Here is a 10,222-nt window from a genome sequence, read left to right as displayed (position 1 = left end):
AAGTCGTGATCCAAAGCAAAAGAGTGTGCTTAAGAACTCTGGACACCTCTAATTGGGGACTCTAGCAAAGCTAAGTCACAATCTGAAAAGTTTCACCCAATTATGTGTTTGTGGCATTTAGGTATCCTGTGGTAGTACGGGAAAACAAAGTGCTTAGGGCCACGGCCAAGACTCATAAAGTAACTGTGTTCAAGAATCAACATACTAAACTAGGAGAAACAATAACACTATTGGAACTCTGAGTTCCTATGGATGCCAATCATTCTGAATTTCAAAGGATAAATTGAGATGCCAAAACTGTTCAGAAGCAAAAAGCTACTAGTCCCGCTCATTTAATTGGAATCTGAGCTTCACTTAAAACTCTGAGATATTATTGCTTATTAATTTCTTTTTATCCTATTTTATTTATCTAGTTGCTTGGGGACAAGCAACAGTTTAAGTTTGGTGTTGTGATGAGCGGATATTTTACATGCTTTTTGGGGGTAATTTCATATAGATTTTAGTATGTTTTAGTTAGTTTTTAATATAATTTTATTAGATTTTAGGCAAAATTCATATTTCTGGACTTTACTATGAGTTTGTGTATTTTTCTGTAATTTTAGTTATTTTCTGGCTGAAATTGAGGGAGCTGAGCAAAAATCTTATTTAGGCTGAAAAAGGACTGCTGATGTTGTTGGATTCTGACCTCCCTGCACTCGGAATAGATTTTTTGGAGCGACAGGAGTCTAATTGGAGCGCTCTCAATTGGGTTGGAAAGTATACATCCAGGGCTTTCCATAAATATATAATAGTCCATAATTTGTGCGAAGATAGACGACGTAAACTGGCGTTTAACGCCAGTTCCATGCTGCAGTCTGGCGTTCAGCGCCAGAAACAGGTTGCAAGTTAGAGTTCAACGCTAGAAACAGGTTACAACCTGGCGTTCAACTCCAGAAGCAGACCATGCACGTGAGAAGCTTAAGTCTCAGCCCCAACACACACCAAGTGGGCCCCAGAGGTGGATTTCTGCATTATCCATCTTAGTTTACTCATTTTCTGTAAACCTAGGTTACTAGTTTAGTATTTAAACAACTTTTAGAGACTTATTTTGTATCTGATGAAATTTTAGATCTGAATTTTGTACTTTTTGACGGCATGAGTCTCTAAACTCCATTGTTGGGGGTGAGGATCTCTGCAGCGTCTTGATGAATTAATGCAATGATTTCTGTTTTACATTCAAACACGCTTGTTCCTATCTAAGATGTTCATTCGCGCTTCACTATGAAGAAGGTGATGATCCGTGACACTCATCTGCCTGACAAACACCTCCGTTCTACATTAGATTGAATGAGTATCTCTTAGATTCATTAATCAAAATCTTCGTGGTATAAGTTAGAATCCATTGGCAGCATCCTTGAGAATCCGGAAAGTCTAAATCTTGTCTGTTGTATTCCGAGTAGGATTCTGGGATTGGATGACTGTGACGAGCTTAAAACTCGCGAGTGTTGGGCGTAGTGAGAGACGCAAAAGGATCAATGGATCTTATTCCGACATGATCGAGAATCGACTGATGATTAGCGTACTGTGACAGAGCATTTGGACCATTTTAACTGAGCCTTGGAAGGAGCCATTGACAATGGTGATGCCCTACATACAGCTTGCCATGGAAGGAGCCTTGCATTTATGAAAGTGAGAAAGCATTATGTTGCAGGAATTCAGAGGACAAAGCATCTCCAAGACTCCAACATATTCTCCATTACTGCATAATAAGTATTTATTTCATGCTCTTTTACTTTTTACAATTAGACCTAAAAATTATTATTGATAATATTTCGTGACTAAGAATAATTAGATAACCATAGTTTGTTTCAAGCCAGCAATCTCCGTGGGATTCGACCCTTACTCACGTAAGGTATTACTTGGACGACCCAGTGCACTTGCTGGTTAGTTGTGCGGATTGCAAAAGTGTGATTGCAATTTCGTGCACCAAGTTTTTGGCCCCGATGCCGGGGACTGTTTGAGTTTGAACAACTAACGGTGAATCTTGTTGCTTAGATTAGGAAAAATTTATCTTAAACATAAAGCATAAACTATCCCAACGAAAAGTATGGACAATTATATATTGCTGGAAAGCCCTGGATGTCTAATTTCCAATCCAATTTAAAGCGCTCCAATTGGACTCTTATAGCTCCAAACAATCCATTCCGAGTGCAGGGAGGTCAGAATCCAACAGCATCAGCAGTCCTTTTTCAGCCTAAATCAGATTTTTGCTCAGCTCCCTCAATTTCAGCCAGAAAATACATGAAATTACAGAAAAACACACAAACTCATAGTAAATTCCAGAAATATGAATTTTGCCTAAAAACTAATAAAATTATACTAAAAACTAACTAAAACATACTAAAATCTACATGAAATTACCCCCAAAAAGCGTATAAAATATCCGCTCATCACAACACCAAACTTAAACTGTTGCTTGTCCCAAAGCAACTAGATAAATAAATTAGGATAAAAAGAAATTAATAAGCAATAATATCTCAGAGTTTTAAGTGATGCTCAGATTCCAATTAGATGAGCGGGACTAGTAGCTTTTTGCTTCTGAACAGTTTTGGCATCTCACTTTATCCTTTGAAATTCAGAATGATTGGCATCCATAGGAACTCAGAGTTCAGATAGTATTGTTGATTCTCCTAGTTTATTATGTTGATTCTTGAACACAGTTACTTTATGAGTCTTTGTCGTGGCCCTAAGCACTTTGTTTTCCCGTATTACCATAGGATACATAAATGCCACAGACACATAACTGTGTGAACCTTTTCAGATTGTGACTTAGCTTTGCTAGAGTCCCCAATTAGAGGTGTCCAGAGTTCTTAAACACACTCTTTTTCTTTGGATCACGACTTTAACCACTCAGTCTCAAGCCTTTCACTTGGACCTGCATGCAACAAGCACATGGTTAGGGACAGCTTGATTTAGCCGCTTAGGCCTGGATTTATTTCCTTGGGCCCTCCTATCCATTGATGCTCAAAGCCTTGGATCCTTTTCACCCTTGCCTTTTGGTTTAAAGGGCTATTGGCTTTTTCTACCTCTTTTGCTTTTTTTATTATAATTTTTTTCTCTCTTTTTTTTCACTGCTTTTTCTTGCTTCAAGAATCAATTTTATGATTTTTTAGATCAGCAATAATATTTCTCTTGTTCATCATTCTTTCAGGAGCCAACAATTTTAACATTCATAAAATTCAATATAAAAAATATGCATTGTTCAAGCATTTATTCAGAAGACAAAAAGTATTGCCACCACATATAAATAATTAGAATTTTCCTTATTAAGAACTCGTAAAAAAATATTGTCTCTTTATTCTAAAAATATACTATTTTATTCATGTTTGATGATGATGAGAAAAATAACTTATAGCTTAATTAGAAATAAAATCAAAATAGATATACTAATTACTACTACTCCTATATAACTTCTAAGGTAAATTCCTATAAGAACAACTATCACAGAAGTAAAGCTAAGATTAGGACTCAACAACCTTTATTTTGGGAAGTAGATGTTCCTCTAGTCTGTGGGGTGCTTGGTCCTTCAAAAGATAATTTCTGACGCTTCAGTTCCTTCAAGTCATGCCTTTGCTCTTCTTGTTCCCCAAGCAATTTGCAAAGCATGCTATTTTGATTATTCTGTTCTTCCTTTATTTGATCCAGAGCTTCTTGTAACTTGGTAATAGATGCTTCAAGATGCTCCCAGTATTCAATTTGAGGGATTTTCGGGAGGAATTCCTGTGCTCTCCTTTTGATAGGGTCATCCTGCACTTGTTGTTTTTCCATTGATATTTTGGTGATTGGTCGCTCAACTGAGATATACTCAGTTATTCCCATCTTCACTCCAGCATCTTTACATAGCATAGATATTAAGCTAGGATAAGCCAATTTGGCATCTTTGGAGTTCTTGTTTGCAATTATGTAAAGTTCACACGAAATCAAATGATGAACTTCCACTTTTCTTCCTAACATAATGCAGTGGATCATCACTGCTCTTTTAATGGTAACCTCAGAGCGGTTGCTAGTGGGCAGTATAGAATGCCCAATGAAGTCCAGCCATCCTTTGGCGACTGGTTTGAGATCTTCTCTCTTGAGTTGATTTGGGATGCCCTTGGTGCTGGTGGTCTACCTGGTTCCAGGGATGCATTTGTCCTCTAAAATCTTGTCCAGGCCCTTATTTGTTCTCATCATTCTCCTATTAAAGGAGTTTGGGTCATCTTTCAGCTGAGGTAGCTTAAAGATCTCCCTGATTTTGTCAGAGTGGATGTGAACAATCTTTCCTCTGACCAAGGTCCAATAGTCATAGAGGGCAGTTCCAAATATTCTTTGCCTGTCTGTTTGCCACAGATTAGCGTAGAATTCCTGAACCATGTTTCTTCCCACCTTTGTTTCAGGATTAGCTAGGATTTCCCAGCTCCTGTTTCGAATTTGCTCTTGGATCTCCAGATATTCATCTTCTTTGAGATCAAATTTGACTTCCGGGATCACTGACCTTAGACCCATTATTTTGTAGTAATGGTCTGAATGTTCTTTGGTTAAGAACTTTTCTTGATTCCAAAGTGGTTTTGGAATACTCTCTTTCTTGCCTCTTGGAGTGGGTTGTTTTCCTTTAGGAGCCATGATCTTAGTGGGCATGGTTTAGTGATCACGAATAAACACACCAAACTTAGAGGTTTGCTTGTCCTCAAGCAAAAGAAAAGAAAGGAGAGGGATAGAAGGAGAGATAGTTTTCGAATTGTGGAGGAGAGGAGAGAGGCCGAATGTGGATTTAAAGGGAGGGGCGGGTTTTCAAAAATTTTGAAGAAAGATAAGATAGAAGATATGATTTGTAAAAGATACATATGATAGGAAAAAGATATAATTAAAAATTGAAAAGATATAGAAGATATTTGAAAAAGATAAATCTGAATTTTAGAAAAAAAGATTGGGATTAATTTGAAATGATAATTGAGTTTTGAAAAAAATTTGAAAAGAAGTTGGATGGGGTTTGAAAAAGGATTTATGTTTATGAATTAAGATTCATTTGATATTTTTGAAAAAGGGATTTTAGAAATTAGGATTAAAATTTTTGGAATTGAAGGATGAGAGTTTGTAGCATGTTTATGCAAGAAATCATAACTGAAATATGAAAATAGAAAAAAATGTGAAGTAAAAACGAATTTACCTCTTCCCCATAATCCTGGCGTTAAACACCCAAACGCTGCATGTTTTGGGCGTTTAACGCCCATTTGCAGCTTCTCCTGGGCGTTCAACGCCCAGCTGTTGCTTCTAGCTGGCATTGAACGCCAGGAACTCCTTTGTCACTGGGCGTTTTTCTGAATGCCCAGGACGCTATAAATCTGGCGTTAAACGCCCAGAAGGTGCTTCTATCTGGCGTTCAACGCTCAGAAGATGCTTCTTTCTGGCGTTTAACGCCCAAATGGCTATCCTTACTGGCGTTGAACGCCCAGTAGATGCTTCTTTTGGGCGTTCAACGCCCAAAACAGCTCTTACTGGCTTTTTCGCACCAGTGAGCTTTCTTTTTGCTCTTTTATCCTGCGAATCCTTCTGTAACTTTGTGAACTCAAGCAATTGCTATTTTATCTTGAAGATAATTGACATAAACCTGTAAAAATCAATTAATTAACAAATAAGCTTTGTAAATGGCTGGGTTGCCTCCCAACAAGCGCTTCTTTATTGTCTTTAGCTGGACTATTACTGAGCTTTAATCAAGTGTCAGTTTTGAGCATTCTTGCTCAAAATTGCTTTCAAGATAATGTTTAACTCTCTGTCCATTAACAATGAACTTTTTATTAGAATCATTATCCTGAAGCTCCACGTATCCATATGGTGATACACTTGTAATCACATATGGACCTCTCCATCAGGATTTCAATTTTCAAGGAAATAATCTGAGCCTAGAATTAAACAGCAGAAGTTTCTGCCCTGGCTCAAAGACTCTGGATGACAGTTTCTTATCATGCCATCTTTTTGCTTTCTCTTTGTAAATTTTTGCATTCTCGAAAGCATTGAGTCTGAACTCCTCTAGCTCATTTAACTGGAGCAATCATTTTTCTCCAGCTAACTTGGCATCAAGGTTTAGGAATCTGGTTTCCAAGTAGGCCTTATGTTCCAGTTCCACTGGCAAGTGACAGGCTTTTCCATACACAAGCTGGTATGGAGAGGTCCCTATAGGAGTTTTGAATGCTGTTCTGTATGCCCACAGAGCATCATCCAAGCTTCTTGCCCAATCCCTTCTACGATTAATCACAGTCCGTTCCAGTATTCTTTTAAGTTCTCTATTAGAGACTTTAGCTTGACCATTTGTCTGTGGATGATATGGAGTGGCCACCCTATGGCTAACTCCATATCGAACCAAAGCAGAGTAAAGCTGTTTATTGTAGAAATGAGTGCCCCCATCACTGATTAGTACTCTAGGGATACCAAATCTGCTGAAGATGTGTTTCTGGAGGAATTTCAGCACTGTCTTATTATCATTAGTGGGTGTTGCAATAGCTTCCACCCATTTGGTTACATAATCTACTGCCACCAGAATATAAATGTTTGAGTGTGATGGTGGGAAAGGCCCATGAAGTCAATGCCCCATACATCAAACAATTCAATCTCCAAGATCCCTTGTTGAGGCATGGCATAACTGTGAGGCAGATTGCCAGATTTTTGGCAACTATCACAATTAAGTACAAACACTCGGGAGTTTTATAAAGAGTAGGCCAGTAGAAGCCACATTGGAGGACTCTCGTGGCTGTTCGCTCACTTCCAAAATGTCCTCCATACTATTATCCATGGCAGTGCCAGAGGATCTTCTGTGCTTCTTCTTTAGGCACACATCTACGGATTACTCCGTCTGCACATCTCTTGAAGAGATATGGTTCATCCAAAAGATAGTACTTTGCATCCGTAATCAATTTCTTAGATTGCTGCCTATTGTACTCTTTGGGAATGAATCTCACTGCCTTGTAGTTTGCAATGTCTGCAAACGATGGCACTTCTTGGATGGCAAAGAGTTACTCATCCGGAAAGTTTTCAGAGATCTCAGTAAGAGGGAGGGACGCCCCTTCTACTGGTTGTATTCGGGACAGGTGATCTGCTACTTGGTTCTCTGTCCCTTTTCCGTCTCTTATTTCTATATCAAACTCCTGCAGAAGCAACACCCATCTGACGAGTCTGGGTTTTGAATCTTGCTTTGTGAGTAGATATTTAAGAGCAGCATGGTCAGTGTACACAATCACTTTTGATCCTACTAAATAAGATCTGAACTTGTCTATGGTGTAAACCACTGCAAGTAACTCTTTTTATGTGGTTGTGTAGTTCTTCTGTGCATCATTTAAAACACGGATGGCATAGTAAATGACGTGCAGAAGCTTGTCTTGCCTTTGTCCCAACACTGCACCAATGGCATGGTCACTGGTATCACACATCAGTTCAAATGGTAATGTCTAGTCTGGTGCAGAGATGATTGGTGCTGTGACCAGCTTAGCTTTTAGAGTCTCAAACGCCTGCAGAAACTCCTTATCAAAGATAAATGGCGTGTCAGCAGCTAGCAGATTACTCAGAGGTTTGGCGATTTTTGAAAAATCTTTTATAAACCTCCTATAGAATCCTGCATGCCCCAGAAAGCTTCTGATTGCCTTAACATTGGCAAGTGGTGGTAATTTTTCAATTACCTCCACCTTAGCTTGATCCACCTCTATTCCCTTGTTCGAAATTTTGTGCCCACGGACAATTCCTTCAGTCACCATAAAGTGACATTTTTCCCAGTTTAAAACTAGGTTAGTCTCTTGGCACCTTTTTAGAACAAGTGCTAGATGGTCAAGACAGGAGCTGAATGAGTCTCCAAATACTGAATAGTCATCCATGAAGACTTCTAGAAATTTTTGCACCATATCAGAGAAAATGGAGAGCATGCATCTCCGAAAGGTTGCAGGTGCATTGCACAGACCAAATGGCATCCTTCTGTATGCAAATACTCCATATGGGCATGTGAATGCTGTTTTCTCTTGATCCTGGGGATCTACTGAAATTTGATTATAACCTGAATATCCATCCAGGAAGCAGTAGTATTCATGACCTGCTAGTCTTTCTAGCATCTGGTCTATGAATGGTAGAGGAAAATGATTCTTTCTGGTAGCTGTATTGAGCCTTCTGTAATTAATACACATACGCCACCCTGTAACTGTTCTTGTAGGAACCAGTTCATTTTTTCATTATGAACAACTATCATGCCACCCTTCTTAGGGACGACTTGGACAGGGCTTACCCAAGGGCTATCAGAAATAGGATAAATAATCCCAACCTCTAGTAATTTAGTGACCTCCTTTTGCACCACCTCCTTCATGGCTGGATTCAGCCGCCTTTGTGGTTGATCCACTGGCTTAGCGTCACCCTCCAATAGGATCTTGTGCATGCATCTGGCTGGGCTAATGCCCTTAAGATCACTGATGGACCACCCAATAGCTGTCTTGTGGGTCATTAGCACTTGAATTAGTGCTTCCTCTTCCTGTGGCTCTAAGGTAGAGCTTATGATTACAGGAAAGGTATCACCATCTCCCAGAAATGCATATTTCAGGGATGGTGGTAATGGTTTGACCTCGGGTTTAGGAGGTTTCTCCTCTTCCTGAGGGATTTTCAGAGGTTCTATTATTCTCTCTGGTTCCTCCAGATCAGGCTGAGCATCTTTAAAGATATCCTCTAGCTATGATTCGAGACTCTCAGTCATATTGACCTCTTTTACCAGAAAGTCAATAATATCAATGTTCATGTAGTCATTTTGGGTGTCTGGATGTTGCATAGCTTTGACAACATTCAACTTAAACTCATCCTCATTGACTCTCAGGGTTACTTCCCCTTTTTTGGACGTCAATGAGGGTTCGTCCAGTTGCTAGGAAAGGTCTTCCTAGAATGAAAGTTGCACTCTTGTGCTCCTCCATTTCCAGCACCACAAAGTCAATGGGAAAGGCAAATGGCCCAACCTTGATAATCATGTCTTCAATCACGCCTAATGGGTATTTAATGGAGCCATCAGCAAGTTTGAGACATATCCGGGTTGGTTTGACTTCTTCAATCAAACCAAGCTTTCTGATAGTAGATGCAGGTATTAGGTTGATACTTGCCCCAAGATCATATAAAGCTTGCTTGGTACAAGTACCCTCTAATGTGCATGGTATCGTAAAGCTTCCGGGATCTTTAAGCTTCTCAAGTAAGCTTTTCAGAATGACTGCACTGCATTCCCTCCAATCCTTCTTATGACTTAAGATCTCTTTCATGAACTTAGCATAAGAGGGTATTTTCTCAAGTACCTCTGCAAATAGAATCTTTATTTCAAGAGTCCAGAGGTAGTCTGTAAAGGGGCAAATTGCTTATCCTGTTCTGCTTGGCGGAATTTCTGAGGATAAGGCATTTTGGCTTTGTATTCCTTAACCTTAGTTCCTGTAGGTTTATTGCCTACAGATGTGGGTTGAGAAGCCTTTTTAGAGGGGTTGCTATCAGCACTTGTATGCGTGTGATCTCCCACTGGCGTTTGAATGCCAGGGGTGGAAGCTGGAGTGGCATTAGACGACAACTCCTTACCTATTTCTGGTGTCTGAACGCCAGAACTGTGCTTTCTTTGGGCGTTCAACGCCAATTCCTTGCTTGTTTCTGGCACTGAACGCCAGGACTGAGCATGGGTTGGGCGTTCAATGCCATCTTTCCACCCATTTTCTGGTGTTTGGGCGCCAGAATTATTCCTCTCTGGGCTCTGACTGTCCTTAGAGGGATTTTGGGTAGCAGTTTATTCATTTCTTGGCTTTCTGTTGCCTTGAAGTGAGGTATTTAATGTTTTCCCACTTCTTAATTGAACTGCTTGGCACTCTTCTGTTATTTGTTTTGACAATTGCTGTTCTGTTTGCTTCAACTGCACTTCCATATTCATATTAGCCATTCTTGTTTCTTGCAATATCTCATTGAATTCGGCTAGCTGTTTTGTTAGAAAATCTAATTGCTGATTGAATTCAGTAACTTGTTCTACAGGACTTAGTTCAGCAGTTACTGTTTTAGCCTCTTCTTTCATGGAAGGTTCACTACTTAGATACAGATGCTGATTTCTGGCAACTGTATCAATGAGCTCTTGAGCTTCTTCAATTGTCTTTCTCATGTGTATAGATCCACCAGATGAGTGGTCTAGAGAAATCTGAGCTTTCTCTGTAAGCCCATAATAAAAGAT

Source organism: Arachis duranensis, chromosome 1 (genome assembly GCF_000817695.3).
Source record: "Arachis duranensis cultivar V14167 chromosome 1, aradu.V14167.gnm2.J7QH, whole genome shotgun sequence".
Taxonomy (NCBI): domain Eukaryota; kingdom Viridiplantae; phylum Streptophyta; class Magnoliopsida; order Fabales; family Fabaceae; genus Arachis; species Arachis duranensis.
Note: the sequence above shows the minus strand (reverse complement) of the source record.